Source organism: Ambystoma mexicanum, chromosome 2q, assembly GCF_040938575.1.
Source record: "Ambystoma mexicanum isolate Mex_15411 chromosome 2q, UKY_AmexF1_1, whole genome shotgun sequence".
Taxonomy (NCBI): Eukaryota; Metazoa; Chordata; class Amphibia; order Caudata; family Ambystomatidae; genus Ambystoma; species Ambystoma mexicanum.
In genome coordinates, this window is record NC_090924.1 from 588,966,957 (window position 1) to 588,984,401 (window position 17,445).

A 17,445-nucleotide genomic window follows, 5' to 3' on the forward strand; every position below is an offset into this window, starting at 1 on the left:
GCTGAAGTGGAACATTAATTACTTAGAAGTACTGTCTGACCCCACAGAGAGAGTGAGAGCACTCATTAACTCATTTTTGGATAAAGTAGAAGCACATGAGTAGATTTCCCAAAGAACTAAATATTTTTTTAGCAAACATCACCCGGTGATGCCAGTTTTGTATATATTACCCAAAGTCCACAAGAATTTATCTGATCCTCCTCAAAGGCCAATAATAGCAGCAACAGACAGTCTCCTCAAACCACTAGCACAATACATAGACAAAGCAATTCAACCACTGGTACAAAGAACAACAACATATCTTAAAGACACCACAGATTTTCTGTTGAAGATTAAAGATCTTGATTTTGAGGAAACAAATGAAATCATGTTCACCATGGATGCCTGTAGCATGTACACAAACATCACACATGAAGCAGGTTTAGAAGCAATGGAGTGGCTGTTCCTATCTTGTCAGGACTGTAGTGCCAATAACCTGTGCATATTAAGTTTACTGAAAATAGTTTTGCATAACAACTATTTCCGATTTGAAGACATATATTTTATACAAATATCTGGCACATCCATGGGTGCCGCCATGGCACCTGGATATGCAAACACTTACATGGCATATTTGGAACAAACATTTGTATTGAACCAAGTGGAATATCAGGACCATGTGAAATGTTTCTTTTGATATATTAACAATGTTTTTGGGATATGGAGCGGGTCCCAGCAAAGTCCTTTGGATTTGTCACATACATGAGTCAACTGGCACCAAGGATGAAATTTACAACTCAGGTCAATAGGAGACGCATCCAATTTCGAGATGTGGAGGTGTACGTCAAAACAAATCATCTTCACACCACGATATACAGCAAACCTACCAATAGAAACAGTATCCTTATGGCATCTAGCTTTCATCCAAGGTCCACTATACAAAGTATTCCTTACAGCCAACTTTTAAGTTATAGAAGAATCATTTCAGAACCACTTGAATTTGAGAACAAATCAAAAAACCTTGAAGAGTAATTTGTGAAAAGAGGTTATTCAAAAGAACAGCAGTCCACAGCATTATTCAAAGCCTCAACAATTTCCAGAGCGCAAACTCCATTGGTCTATGTGACCACCTACTCTGAACAGAGTTACAAAATCAAGAAAATCATCAAATGAAACTGTCAAATGCTTAAAATGTATCCTTTAATGTCTCAACTATTTGCAACTGAACCAAAGTTTGCTTATAGAAAAAGCAAATGCAAGATTTCCTAGTAAAAGCAGATTACCAACAACCTGTATTTCAACAAAACATGTTTAAAGGCACATTACCATGTAATAACTGTCAACATTGTCACAATGTGATTAGAGGCCCCAGTATTAACCATCCATACACAGGTAAAAAAAATATTACTGAAACATATAAGCACCTATGATACAAGTAATGTGATTTATGGAATTAGATGCCCTTGTGGCATATTCTATGTGGGTCTTACATCAAGGAAGTGAAATTAAGGTGGACTGAACATAAGTCCAATATTGCAGTTAGCTCGGTTCATTCACCAGTGGCACAATATTTCAAAACATTTCAACACACTATAGCACAAATGAAGCTAGTAATACTTGAACAAGTGAAATGTCCAAAAAGAGGAGGAGATATAAAGTTGTTACTGAGACAGAAAGAAGTAGAATGGATTGAAAGATTGGACTCCCTAGAGCCCAAAGGGATGAATAATTATTTGGATCTAACTTGTTATATTTAATTTCAAGGTACATTGTTTCAGACTATGGGAAAAGTATTTACTGTAATTATAGTTTTTGTATAGACTTTGATGATCCATATTCTAGATGTAATCAGAATAGGTATCCCTCCAGTTTGGGGTAACGTGTTCAATGAATTGCTTTTTGTTACTTAGTGAAATTACTTCATGAAGTGTTCATTTATACTCCTATAGGTGAACACTTGTGCACTATTTGGTACACCTCACAGATCTTATGGAAATGGCCCTGAATAGTGTGGTGCTATATTCATTCACCAAAATCATGATCTTGATATAAATATAGGGGTGAGGTGTCTGATAGTTGCGCTCACCGGATTAAACACAAGCGTTATCCAAGTAACATGATCACCTGACTGACTTTGGGTAAGCATGTGATTGCGTAGCTCTATAACAAAATTATTGGGTGAAATAATTATAATTCAATAGGTTATTTGACTTCCAGGACATATTTGCTTCCGACTAGCTTGCCTCAATTTGCAGGCTTATACGAACTAATTTATCCGTACATTAGGCGTCGAGCAATGCGATCACGTGATTGGATCCCGATCATGTGAACTAACACGGAAGTACATTTAACCGCAATGTGGGACGGGAGGCTGTATCTGCAGCCATGTTCCCCTTTCCTGCACCACAGCGAGGAGAAATCATAGAAAGGTTAGTAAAAATGTTGGGAACGTGAACGCTTGGGAGATACTTCACTAGGTTTCACCAGTGTGAGTCTTATCAGCCATGGAAACCTCCTTCTAATTCAGCCACATGCATGTGTTTCAGATCTGCTACACAACAGAAGCAGCTCCTGTGATTATCCTTCACGGATGCAATTAAGTGGAGTACATTATTATCTAATTCAAGTGTGTGGCATGGATTATTTTTTTTAAACTTGATTTGACTTACTTTTTACCATTAATAATGGAAAATATAGATTAACATGTGGATACCATTTGCTATTCCTTTCAGAGAAAGGAGTCATCTAGTTATTTTTTTTTTATTTTTTTTTATTGAACTTTACTCAGTAAACTAAGTTTTGTCAAAAAAAGAAAATGTTTTGATCGTCTTCAGAGTGCTGCCGTTAGAGCAACACATGAATTTTTTCCAACATGTTGTAGACTGACAGTAGAGATTTGGGGCTAAAAGTCCAGAGTCCCCCCCCGCCTAGCACAACGGGTCAGAAACCTAGAGAGCCTTTTACTTTCCTCTCGCGTTAAACCGCTTCCAGTCCCGTTACGGGTTTAGCCTCTGATCTGTTACAGTTTGTCAGATCGAATGCGAGTTCGATAAGTTTTACCAGGGCTTGCGTCCATCTCGTGTTTTCGCCAGAGATCAGTCTCTTCCATAGTTCGTCTGGTTCGAAAATCCACAGATTTTCCCCCAATGGGGTGAGATAAGTAGTTCTGTTTTTGTTTGTAATTTCGCATTTAATCACCAAATGCTTCAGCGTTTCGATGGATGAGTCTTTTTTACATAGGCGACACCTTTTATCGGATAAGTCTCCTCTGATTGTTAGAATTTCCCTGGTTGGCATCAGGTTTAGTCTTGCTCTCATGATAGAAATTCTTAATTTCTTATCTGGAAACTTAACACAGTATTTTAGGGGTTGTTTCGCTTTGTTAAATGACGGAGGTAGGTGATTTAAAAGCTTGTAGCTAGTAGCTTTCTCCATAGTGCAGATCCAGTCCATTTCTACCATTTTCCTTTTGATGCCGTCTGGATTTTTCTTTCAGATCTTTTTCCGAGCATTCTATTTTTGCCAGATCATCTTTTCGAAACTTGGTCCATTTAGCCAGAGCCTCGCAATTTCCTGTTTCGATTTCCTCCCGTAAGATGTTAAAAATGGGTAGAGTGTCCGACATGATTATTCTTCTGTATAAGCGCATCGCGCTTTGGTCTATCATTGATGCTAGAGACACGAGACCAAGTTCTCTTCTAATGGCCGGGGTGGGCGATGAGTAAGGTAAACACAAAACTGTTTTCCACACGTACCCTTCGACTTTAGACCAAAGGCTGGATGGGAAGTACAGCGAAGCCTCTATGCCATAGGTCAAGGCCGGGACCACTTTAGCTTTGTAGAAGGATAGAGCCGGTATTACAGAAAATTTGCCGAACTTTCGGTCGACTGCTCTCATTTGGGAGGTCAGGCATTTTGTTTTTTCCCATATTTGTTTTTGGAGGGTCCTTTCTGTCCTGGAAATGTCCAATTGTATCCCTAGATATTTGAAGTTTGTCACAACTTCTATTTTGGTGTTATCCAGGAAAACGCTAAGCTTTTTCACTGTTTTGGTTTGTGCTTTATCTATCACTAAGATTTTGGTCTTTGATTTATGGATCTCCAGATGATTATAGGCAATGCAGCTCTCCAGGTTTCTTAATTTTCTTTGTAAACCCACTTTAGTTTGGTCAATTAATATGACGTCGTCATCGTACAACAGACGAGGAATCTCACATTTCCCGATTTTTGGTGGGAACGATCGAATACTGCTTTCAGATGTTTGATAGTCGCCTAGGAATGCGGTAAACAGCGCTGGTGCCAGTGGGCACCCTTGTTTCACACCTCGATTAACTCTAATTTCGTCCGACAAGGATCCCTGATGGTTGAGTTTGATTCTGATTTTAGTATGCGAGTGGAGGGCTTTTATGGGCTCCAGGATCGTGGCTGGGCAATTCCACCCTTGAAGTTTCGACCAAAGACTAGGACGATCAATTCTGTCAAAGGCCTTTGACAGGTCCACAAAGGCCAGGTGGACCTTAGGGGCACCTTCTTTAACTTTCGCTTTCAGAATGTTGAGTATCATTAGGTTGATCGAGGTGGATCCATTTTTCTGGACTCCCGTTTGCAATATGTCGATGGACAGGCTGTTTTTACTCCATGCTTGTAGATGTTTTAGGAGACCTGTGGCGTATATTTTGCCTATTATGTCTAGAAGGGCAATTGGCCTATAGCTCGCTGGATCATTTCTCGGTCCTTTTTTATAAATGGGGACTATTACAGTCTTCTGCCATGATTTGGGCACCTTCTTTGTTTTGCCGCATTCAGCGAAGATCTTGCTGATCATTTCCGCCCATTCATTGGGTGACATTTTTAGGTCAATGTTGGTAAGGCCGTCCGGACCCGGGGCTCTCGAGGTCTTCAGTTTTCGTATGGCTAGTTCGATGTCATCCTTGTTCGTTAAGTCAGCCCATGGTGATTCAGGGCCCTGACTTTCAAATTCTGATTCTGTCAATCGGCCGTCAAATTCAGCCGTGAAGTATTTGCACCAGGATTCTTCAGCCACTGCGTTGGAAAGTTGGAAAGTCTGTGTGTTGTTTGACTCTTTTATAAGGGTCCAAAATTCATTTGATTTTTTTGATTGGAGTTTACGCATCATCGTCTCAGCGTCATTTTGATATTGGATGATTTTGTGCTGTTTACGCCAATTTTTATAGATTTTCACTTCTTGGCGCCAAGCCTTCCAATCGTCCTCTACATTGGACTTCTTTGCTCTTCTTAACAGTTTACGGCCCAGTTTCCTTTTTTCTACCAGGGTCTTATCGTAACTATGGTGGTTAGGAGGACAATGTCTCGTTTTCTTTTGCCCTTTCACCCGGAATTCTAGAAGTAATGGTAGGTAGTTTGGTCTTTCGATCGTTTCCTCATTTCCCTCCTGAGTGGCTTTATTCGCCCAGGCCTGCCTGATTTTCTTGATGTTTTGTTCGTTCAGACGTAGGCGGATCTGTTGTAAATTGGTTTCAATTGTCCAATCGTAAAAGCTTGCTTTCCGGTTAGTGGTTAACCATGTGCAGGACAGTAAATTATGGTCACTGTTCTCCGTTTTAATCACCTTGAAGCAGGAGAGGTCCTGGATGAGACCGTTTGTTATAAAGATATAATCTAGCGTTGCTTTCGAGCCGTTTCGCTCCCACGTGGGGATGTTTAATTGTTTTGGGAACAGAGCGGTGGCGTTTTGAAGGCTTCTTAAGCTGAGGACTTCCTTCAAGGCTTTTCCTCTTTTGATTGTGAGGTCAGGGCCACCCCGTTTCAGGGTGGAGTATTGTTGATCATTCGTGGCGGACATATATTTGGCGTTAAAATCGCCGCAGATGATGAGCTCGATTTTCTCAAATTCTACGTAGAGCTGATCAATCGTGGTTCCAACGGAGGAGCAGAAAGATTTTATTGACATTCTCTGGGGGTTCCAATAAAAGTTCAAAATGGCCAGATGATTCAGTCGCCCTTTTGTCTTCTGTACCCCATGATCCGATTTTGAGGTCAAGGTGACCAGCATCTCGTAAGACTGCCTCCACGTTGTTGGTTCACTGAAACCCACTCCGGTTTTAATTGCGGTTATCAAACCAGACGATGGTCTGCCAAAGAGGCCTTTCACTGCCGGAGTAAATGGCACTGTGAAACCATCCAGGGCTGGTTTATTTACCAGCCAGGTTTCTTGCAGGCACAATATTTCATAGTGCCCTAAGTCGACGTCACCGGGTATTGTCAGGTGAGCGTGGCCTCTCGTGTTCCAAGATGCCAGGGAGTAGCTTTCATTTGTGGGTCGCTCTCGGGTTTCTTTGCCGGATGAAACTTTCAGGCAAGCTGACCCTGCTCGTTGCTATTTACCCTTCTTGTTAGACCAGGTTTTCGTTAGCCACTGCCAGGGGCCTCTTGGTTGTCTTTCGTTTCCCGTGGTCGCTCGGCACTTTTCTTGTTTAATTTTTGAGTCCTCTTGCTTTTCTCGGGCTCCATCACGAGTGTCCATGGTTTGATATTTGGCTTCGCTATTTTTTTTTTGCTCTCACTCCAGCTCCCATCGGACTGAACCTTCCTAGTTTGATGATATCTGTAATTGGAGTCGTCTCTCGATCGTAGTTCATTCAACCTGGTCCCTGCCCCACCGGACCTCAGTGGACGCTTGTATATTTCCTGTCGCTCCTGATAATCACACCATCGAGTTCGTTGGTGTAAGTCGACGGTTTTGGATCGATAGTGGTGCTGGTGTTTCGAATTTACCGCCTCTTTCTCTTCACTGTCTTGGGCGCTCCGTCTCCTTTTTTGTTCCATCAAACGGAAGCCCAATTGGGCAAATTCTTCATAGACCGATTCGTCAAGATCCTTAGTTGCGGTTGTTTTTAAATGTAGAAATACTTTGGCCCTTTTTTCCCTATGATAGGGTTCCACGAGCACGAGGTCGTATGATCTAATCTTTTTCAGGGTTCTCATTTTTTTTGTTAACTGGAGCACTGTCGGTCTATTTAGAATTAGAAAGTTTTTATCCACTTCCATTTGTTCAAGCTTGAAACACCGGGTTCCTTCTTTAAGTTTTTTCCTGTTTGTGATGTCACCTTTAGACGTGCCATAATTCCTTGGACTTCTTTGATTTATGGGTGTGGCTTTGGGACAGCGAGGGTTAGGGGGATTTCTTCTTGTACTGGAAGCTGAGTTTGCGGGGTTTACGTCCTCTGGGGACGATTTAAATAGTGGGCTCTTTTCCTCCGCCCGATGTGTTACAAACTTCTTTCTCCGGACTTCTCCAGTTCCCACCTTTTCCGTTGTGGGCCTGCCATTTAGCCTTTCCTCGCGCACTACTAGGCTCTTTTCGCCTCCGCTCTCTTGGGGGCGCGGATTCGTTGGTTTCTGCTGGCCTTCTTCTGAATAGGTGGAGATGTCTATAAGGTCGGTGCAAGTTAGAAAGTCCTCTACTGTTCTTGGTGACCTCATAAGATCGATTTCTTTTGGCTGGGACTTTTGGTCAGATCTATTTACGGTTGTATGCTTTTCGCCCTGTCTGGGTCCCCTCGCGGCTACTTCTGCTAACGTGCCTGGGACCGCCTGTCCAGTGTGAACGGTATTTTGTGGATGCGTCCTTTGAGCTTTGGACGATTTTCCTCCTTCTGGTTTTTCTCGTGCCAATCGAAATAGGGTTTGTTCTCTTCCCTTTGTAGTTTGTATTGCCTCGTTCGTCCCCCCTGCGGGCGTCAAAGGGTCGAAGGGCACGGAACTGTGCACGGTTGCGATGGACTCAACCTTTTTTTCGAGAGCTTCCAGTTTCATCTCCCAGTGTGTTTTCTGATTGGACATCGTCGGTTGATCTTCCAGGGTCGTTTGACTTATTTTAAAGGAGCTGGTCTGGGATTCCATAGTCTCGATCTTTTTCTCCAGAGCTTGGATAGTGGATTCCCATTGATTATTCTTATTTGGAGCTTTGTCCGCTGAACCATATATGAGGCTTTCCACCTGGACCAATTTCTCCATCATATTCGATAACAGTGCGGAGTTGTCCTGAACATTTTCTTTGATCGCTTCATATAATTTCAAAATGGGGCCAAGACGATCGTCATAGCAGACATAATAGCAATCATTTCCGGTTTTTTATTGGGAGACTCATTTTGTAGGGCCACAGCGATGTCGCTCAAACGTCTCTTTTTTGGCGAGACTTGATTTTTTTCGGTTCTTCTCGATGAGGCTGACGGGTTCATCCCTTGAGGGTACCCTGTTGATCGTAAGTTTCTATCAAAATTTGTTGACGTTTTCGGAGAGCCAAACTTCGTCTGCTGAGTTTCCTTATACGGTTTGAACAAATCTCCTTTTGTCGAGGGGGTGGAGGGGAGGCAGATGGACAGATGGGGCTTTGTCCAGGCCTGCCGGTCTTCTGCCTCTGTGTCGTTCGCTTTACCTCCCCTGGTCCTTGGGACCCTTTAACCCCCTCCTCTTTTTTCTCATCTTCCAGCATCAGTATCTCGTCTATGGTAACTGGTAACCCTTTAAGATGTTTAGGTGTCTGAGATGAGGGGGCCTTTTCTCTCGGGAGGCTCGTTACGTTTTGTAGCCCTGCTGTTAAAGTTTCCATGGGCTTTACTTTTTCTGTGGACATAGCAGGTGTTTTTGCGGGTGTGAGTGCTTTTTCTTGCACAGTATCTTTACACGGCCCTTGGATGTCTCTTATGGCTGTTTCTGTTTTCCTTTGATTTTGCGCAGGCTGGGTGTCCACTATTATTTCCAACATTTCGGCGTCTGATATTTCTGTGTCTAAACTTTGTTTTCTTTTGTATTGTTGGGTGAAGAAATGTTTTAGCGAGGCTGACAGCAGAGGGTTTGGTAGACCTTTTGACGTTCGGCCGCTCTGTCTGGTGCGTTCTCTTGATTTTTGTTCCACCCTGTGGAATTTCATTTGTGGTCTCGGCTTTACCATTTTATTTGGTCCCTGAACTTTGGTTGGGGTATTGGTTTTGTTTCTCTTTTTCCTCTTTACTCCATCTCCATTTCTAAGTTGCTCCCCATCAGTTTCCTTATTTGAGTCGTCCGGCTCGCCCTCCGTTTGATATTCACTCATCACGCCGTCTTCGTCAGAGTCCGTCTCTTTACCGGAATCTGGGACTGGTTTTCTGTTCATGTACTCTCAACAAGGCGAATGGAGCCTTATGTTACTTATGCCCATCACTTTCCTATATTCGGCCCGCTCATGTTTTGGGTCGTGCAGCATGACTTGGACCTGAATTACTTTAGGGCCCTGTTTATCATTATCAACGAACGGTACTGCTCTCTTCATCATTTCACTTTCTTTAGTTGGACGGTTTCTCTCCTCCTCCTGGATAGATCGAGGTGGAGATAGCTCAATTATTTCAGTTAAATCCCTTGCCATAGTGACGTTTTCTGTCTTTTTTGATCTCCGTGATCCTATGCTGTTCGGAATTTGAAATTTAGCCCCACTTTGCTGGATTTTACTATGGGATTCTATGTTGGATGGATCAAGAGGCTCCAAACTGATCACATCTTGCTTCTGTTCCAGGGCTAGGTCATTTTCAGGCCCAGTGTCAGCTTTGCAATTTAAGTCGAAAGGAAACTCTCCTTCGACCGTGTACGGCGGGGGTCCCTTCTGTGTGATCAAACTCGTTTTGCCACCCTTGAATGCGAGGGGAAGCAAGTGGGCCGGCCGTTAGTTTTCTGTCTCACGGTCCTCTAATACGCTACAGACTTGCGGCACTTCGGCCTCTTCTTCCCTTGATGTGGAAGGCAGCGTCGTCAACTGAGAAGCCATCACGGGATGTGACGTAGGCACGGCGTCCTGTTCTTTGCCTTGTAAATCAGCCACAATGTTAATTTGTGTTCCATGTTTGTTTGCCGAGCTCGATGTTGGGGCTGGATCGTTTGGTGAACCCGGGGTTATCAGCAGGAGGTCTAAGATGGAAGGGGTTTCTTTTGATCTTTGTAACGAATCCGATTTGCTCCTCCTTTTACCCGGGCTCGCTTTCTTCCCTTGTTTTGCCGTTTTTAGCGGATGCGGAACTTTCAAGGTACTAATCAAGGGTTGAACGGGACGAACCTCTGGTTCCATTTGGGATTGGCTTCGGGTTTGCAGCGGTCTGGTGCAAATAATGTCCTCCCTCACGCGCTCTCAGCGCAAACAGCAGAAACAGTGTGGTCAGATGCTTTGCCCTTTTCTCCGCGTTCGGGCTTAACGCCGCAAGGGTGAACTGGCCCTGTGTTTATGGGCAGGCAGTGTCACGTGAGCAGTCACGTGACCGGCGCGATGCTCCGCCTCCTCCTGAAAGCAGGCGTCCGTCGAGCGCGAGTTTTAGAGAAACTCCCAGTGCAGAATGGCATGCAGCAGCAGCAGGTATATCTGTTTGTGCTAACAGAGAAAGTCTTCCACTTCTGAAGAGCGATTCACGCCGCTCGGCTGCACTGGCCTTGTGCTTGGATTGAGGTTGAATGTTAAGTGCGGGGTCATGATAAATTACAAAGAGTGCAACATATGTCACAAGTGGCTTAAAGGACCTTATTCGCTGTTAATGAGCAACTCCCACAAGAACAGCTGGCTCTTTAGGTGCTTCGTGATTCATATCAGCTGTTTGTGAAAAAGTAAGAAGTACTAAGAAAAGAGAAGGTACCATCTGCAAATCTCTGTTTTATACACTGAAGACTAGAAGGTTGTTATCATGCTTCTGCGGTACCCAGAAGGGCCTGGTACACGATCACGAAGTGACTACGCTTCAAATTCTAGTCTTTTTGAGAGTGACGCATCCTGCATGCCCGCGCCAAAGCCGGAAATACAACAACATTTGCAGTCCTCAGAGCCTCACGTTGCACCCCCTTGCTGTCAGAGTTCTGTCCTCTTCTCGATTCCATGTTTCCCCTATCTTCTCCAGCCCGTCCATTGCATCCAGATTCCTTGATCTTCCTGGTACTCGTCCAACCCTGTTCTGGACTACAATTTCCTTCTTCCTTCAGTCTGCCTTCTTACTGTCATCCTTGGCTCCTGGATTGGACACACCAGTGGGTGGGCTTTATTCCCAGAGGGTTTCCCCGCTTCTGGACCTTATTGGGCTATTTCTTGAGGTTGATTCGCCTGCAGACTATATCATCTGTCTCCAGCTGGCTTGCCACAGGAATAGACCCTACATCTACACACCCAAGTGAAGTGGAATTAAAAAGTAGAAGTTGGCTCGAGGGAAATCCCCTGTGCCCAAGAAATGGAGGAGTCCACAAATGTGACCAATTACTGCTTTTATTAATCCAAAGCAGGGATAAGCACACAGATTTCTGCAGCGTCCAAATGCACTCTCAATTCATTGCAGGCTGGTAGTGAGGTTTTAAGCTGATGTGACATCACAGCCAAAAGTTACATTCCTGGGCTCTAGGCGAGATGAGATTGGATGAAAAGTATAGACACATTTACATCCTGTAGGGGACAGGTCACTTGATTGGCCTGGCCATATCAGGTAGCCCCGCCTGGCACCACCTACAGGATCAATGAGACCTTGTCAATTTGGAAAATTTACCAACATGTGAGTAACAATGATGAGTGGGGAAAATAGCCTCAGAGTACAGCTTATTTCCCACTATTGTTACCACTTCTCTAACTCCTCTGGCCCTGAGCAAGGACACTTAAGTCTCCAACTTCATGCTATGTTACATTTTTTCATCTTATGTCTTCAGTTTGATGGGAACAACAGTTCCTGCCTGCATCGGATGAATGGGCCTTGTTCCCGTTTCAGATTACGTGTTTGGCGAACGTGCGCTTGCATTTATGAAGAATTTCAGCTCCCAGCCATTGAAGGTGTGTTATCTTTTCTGCTGACTCGAACACTCTCTCCCAGCCTCCTTGGCAAGGTTGGGCACAGTGACTGCACTGCCAGCTCTGCTTTGCGTTTCGAAGGGAAATCAGTGTGTCAAGCCTCCCCCTGTGTTTTAAGCCTTCCATTCATTTCAATGCAGCTGTGGTTTCGATTTTATTTTCATGACTGTTCATGGTAGTTGCTTTTAGGTGTCAGTAAGCAGTTCATGTGTACTTCTTTGCAACTATCATATGCCTCTATATGTGTGTTTAGCCCTGTCGGCTCTTCATAATTACTTCAGTGAGTGGCATCTATCATGTTATGGGTATGCTGGGGGGGGGTTGAGGCCCCCTCAACACAAAGAACACCAAAGGACCACACCAAGACCCACCCCAAAAAGGCCACAGATACCAGGTGAGCTGTGCACTGAGATGATTCTATGTTCATTTATCGTCAGTCCATTTTTCAATGGGGTTTTTGCCGAATTCTTTTTTCTGAACAAACCCACTGAAAGTTGTTTTGGGGGGATTCCCCCAACTCCCCTTCCCCTATTAATCTAATACTATTCCCACCCTACCCCAACCCTTAGATGCCCTATCCCACACAGCCCTATTTTCAATGGTTTTGTTTCGGGGAAAAAATTGGCAAAATACCCCATCGACAAATTGACTGACGATAAATGAACATTGTACCACTGAGATACAAGGAACCCAGCTAGAGCTAATGAGTCCTGACAGTGGTGGAGAACTGCAGAACGTCTTTGAAGAGTATTTGGTGATCTGCTTCTTAAGAAATTATTTGCTTTTATTGTTCATTTATTTATTGGTGATTCATATCATGCTTAATGTCAGACTCCTTCAGCCTCAAAGAACAGGACCGGAGATCAGTCCTTTATTGACGGCAGCATCTGGTTCCCAAGCTGAGTGCATTTCACTTGAAACATCCTCCCACAAAGGAAGGAATGGCAGGGTGTGACCATGCCAGGAATAGTGGACCTTGCAGAGAAACTTGAACAGGGTTTGTTTCTCTACCAATAATCACTGTAAGGCCCTGATGAATGTTGAAATATGTTCCATTAAGGGTTTACTTGTCAGCAGACATGAAGCTTGATTTTGCAGCCAGGAAGTCTAGCAAAAAGGCAAAAAGATACATGCTGCACTAGGTAAATTTCATTGGAGCAATTTAATCAAGACAGCACTAATGATAATGCACCTTGAGTTCTGTATTGTTGGCCTAGGTACTGCAACAGCTTCTTGATGATGTGGAGATGATAGAAGCTGTTATTTGCTTCCTTGTCAGTCTGAAAACCCAAACCCCTAACCGTCGTGTTGCCCCCCCCGTTGGGCAAGCACGCTCCGGTCTTCAGACAAACTTTGACAATCTGACAACCTCCTATTGGGGGTGTGGATCACTATACCCCCCCCTTTGACTGCATTCATATCAGGCCCCATGTGCACTGTGGTTACTTACTAGATTACGCCAAAAAACATACACCTATCTTACTACCGTGGGCAATAACAAATAACACTAAGACACAAAGAAAACACAAACAATCGATTCAATTTAAAACAATCGGATACAATTATTTATATACAGACAGCTAAGCATAATACATGACAATGCAGGCAGTTCTAATGCTATGTCTAATTTGCACCTTTTATACTTCTGGTGCAAAGCTACCATGCAGTAACTATGTAAGCCTCTCAGGTTTCTAATGTAAGCCTGTGCTGCAAGCGCTAGCATCCATCACCTTCATGGGCAAGTCCACACCATCAAATCCACACCATCCACGCTCTAGACAATCCCTGTCTAGTTTCCCCTTCACCCAAACCTGTGTGTGTGTGTGTGTGTGTCTGTTCTTATCAATCAATTTAAGCCTAGGCCAAACCCGCACTTCCCATTCTGTTGTCAATCAGCCAGTGGCAGGCCTCAAGACTGCCAACTGCCAAGCTCTCGAGCTCATCAATGTCCATCAGTCTGCTGCACCAAGCACCATCTCCAGTCAACTCTCCTCATGCAGTTCTCCCAGTGCAGACCTCGAACTCCCTCGAACTCTCTGGCCAACTCTCTCTCCTTTCGCTCCAGCCCTCCTGGTTATAGTCTTCCATGACGCACCATATTTCTAAGAATGTCTCTCCCTCAGCGTTTAGCAAAATGCCTGCCTGTCTCCTTGTGTGTTACTTGTCTCGGCATGTCCTGTTACTTCGTGTGCTGTCAGCGTGACCTCATATCTCTCCCTCTTGGCCTTCCGAGTATGTTGCGAAATATATCATCTATTCCATGTTTCTCCATTCGCTTCACTCTGCATTACAAAATGCACTCTTAGGCCCCGTTCTTAAAGCACCTCTTCTGTGTGAAAAGGCTTCCCTCTCTCCTGTCTACCCACTCCCTTGGCGCAGCCCCCACCTTTGCAGTCTCTGCGAAGCACACCAGCCATGCTGATAAGTTTCCCTCTTGGACAAGGGTTCATGTTATCTGTGTATGTCTGCCAATGTTTACGAACAGTGTACCATAACATTTCTCCGCACTGAGCAACTTCTGTCTTTCTCCATCAAACAATGGCTCATAGGCCTTGTGTCTCATTCTGAATGCTTCCTAGTGTTTACCGCAAATCCAGGCACTATAAAACAACTCATTCTAAGCGTATACTCAATCATACATACATACATACATGACATACCAAACATATCTCTAAATGTGTCTCTACAAAGCATAACAATGTGTGAATGGCTTTACGTGCATTTCAAATATGCCAGTGTGTGTAGTGCAAGCAATACATTTTCTCTCTCAGCCTAAGCGCTATATCTAATGCAAACATAGATGAACAGCAAATCATGGTGAGTATATGTTGTGTCTCTAAAACACTACATGTCACTTCAAATATGTGCAAGTGCGAGTGGAGGCAATATCATTCTAAAAGCATATTGCAAATGTATACAAAGGTGACAGTCTAATATGTGGGCAGTGTCTACTTCAGCAATGTACTAATCAGAACTAAACAGAATGCAAATAATGGAATGATTCCATAGCAAAGAGTAATGATTGGGTAATGGTGATTCTAACAGATACTAATGATGAGTCTAACGATAACAATACCAGGCTCCTCATTTTATCAGATTCACATCCTGTGGTGTTTGGGATGCAAGAGATAATTTATTCTCTACTACCACTTCTTCACCACACTAGGAGGGGCAATAATTACTACTTCTGTTTTAGATGGAATTACGTAAATGGTTTTATCCACATCCATTTGTCTAAAAATACATATCCTGATGAATTCCAGGATGTCTGGGATTGGAGCTGAAGCAGATATCACCAACAAGCTTTGAGTATTTTCTGCATAATTAAATAATCAAAATCTTTGAGATAAGGTCAGCAAGAGGGTATAAGTAGATATTGAAGAATAATAGCAATGAAAGTGTCAGGGCCTGTGGAATGCCAAGGAAAATGGTTGTGGGTTATGGGGAGAAGGGGGCCTTGGAGATTCATTTTATGTATGTGTGTATGCATGTATGTAGGGGATTTATATAGTGTCAACATAGCTGAGAAGCAACTCAGTCCTGTACATAGGGGATGCAACCAGAGAGGGGACGGGGGTCACAGGAAGGGTGCAGAGGCAGCAGTTGTAGATGTGGTTTTTGTATGGGAAGAAGGGACTTTCTGCTGCTTTCGGTGGAGAAATGAAACAATTCAAGTGACTGCCAAATCCATTGACACCTATCATCCTCAGTCCAGATAGCAGACTGGATAATGTTCCATCCACTGAGGGGAGGAAACCAGATATCACAGAAGGATCACTAAAATAGAAGGAAGAATCATGATCTATGAAAAGAGCACCAGTGTGGAAACGTGATGTATATGAGTTGTTCGATCTGTATTTATTTCTCAAAGAACACTGTGTTAAAATGTGGCTGGCATGCCTCGCTGAACAAAAACATAGATATTGAGTTCTTATCTGAAACCCGGATCCTAATATAATCTGTGTCATTGGACAAGTGTATCATTGTAAACTGGGACCACACTTCCCAAATGTAATCCTAAACTATTCAGGTGCTAAATATTTCATCTTTAAAAAATACTTTTTTCATCAAGAAACTTTTATCAAATTAACACCTATTGCAGCATTTTACCACTGGTGTGTGCGCCAGTGTACTTTTTCCATCCATTGTGTCCAGCAGTGGCCTATATATTCCATGAGGGCCTGCCTTACTCTGTGATGCCACAAAGTTATTGGTCACCCTCTGCCATCTAAGGCCCAATCAGGAGAGCCAGCAGGTGAAGCCAGCCCGCCTCCCAAGGCCCGATCCAAAGGCTCCTGTTTGTGCCTGTCAGAGCCTGGGAGGGCCCCCAACTATGTGCCCCTCTATATAAAATGCTGCAGCCACCTGCGCATGTCTTACTCTTGCGCAAACTTGGACCCCAGGACCTCCACACTCCCTTGTAGCTCAATTGTGAGTGATGGCTGAACTGTCCTATTGCCTCCTCCACCTATCCCCTTAACCATAATCTCTGTCTATCCTATTCTGTCCTTTCTCCCTCCACCTCCTTTTTTATTTATTGCACTCTGTGTTACAAAGGTACATTTATTCATAGTTGTGCGTCTTCCTTTTCCATCTTGCATCCATTTTGTGCATTGCATTGTGATCCTTTTTTTTAAATCGTTTCTAGGTGGGTCTGGTTTTCATCATGCATCCATTTTGTGCACTGCATTGTGATCCATTTTTAAAAACCGTATCTCGGTGGGTGGGCTTTTCATCTTGGATCCATTTTTGTGGACTGCATTGTGTTCCATTTTTTAAATAAATCGTATCTAGGTGGGTGTGCTTTTCATCTTGCACCCATTTTTGTGCACTGCGTTAATTTTTTTTATCCATTTTTAAAATCGTATCTAGGTGGGTGTGCTTTTCATCTTGCATCCATTTTTGTGCACTCATTTGATTTGTGATCCATTTTAAAAATCGCATCAGGGTGGGTATGCTTTTCATCTTGCATCCATTGTTGTGCACTGAATTCAGTTGTGATCCATTAGTTGAAAATCGTATCTAGGTGGGTGTGCTTTTCTTATTGCATCCATTTGTTCACTGCACTGTGATCCTTTTATAAATGAATCCTACACTCAACCTATTGCTCTGCATTTGTATTTGTGCCCTCCTTTAACTAATAAGCCGCCTTGGACTAAGGGCCAGGACTGTGCAGTGCAGCCCACCCTCTTCTTTCCTTGTCTCATCTATCCTTTTCCACTGAGATGGCACTCACCATCTCCACTATCTTCTCTAACTGCTACAATATCCCCTATCCTCCATCTCTCACGACGTCTGGACAAACAAAGCACAAAAAAGACATTCTCTGGGGGGCGTGGCCTGGAGCCGACTCATCTGGAATGTCTTCCTGAGAGCTCCAGCCTGGCCCAATGCGCCTTTTTGTTAAAAACCCGCTCCCAGCCTCCGATTTTGGCTGTGATTGAAGCCACCGGCGGGTGAACCTCCCCTGCTCCCACCGGCCGACCGATTCCCGGTTTCATCCCGAGTCCGCAGTGTTAGACCCCCAACAACCCTGGGGCCCACTCGGCAGCAAGATGGCCCCCGCAGCTTCGAGAGTCGGAGACCACCCAGGAGGGGGCGGAGCGGACACTGAAGCCCTGCCGACCGGCAACCGCCAGTGATGA

General features: G+C 43.9%; 1 long non-coding RNA gene across 2 annotated transcripts in view; it reads right to left on the reverse strand.

Annotated features, from left to right (window-relative positions):
* Positions 1 to 17,445, reverse strand: part of LOC138569608 (uncharacterized) — a 433,607-nt gene that overhangs the window by 85,985 nt on the left and 330,177 nt on the right. The window lies entirely within an intron of this gene.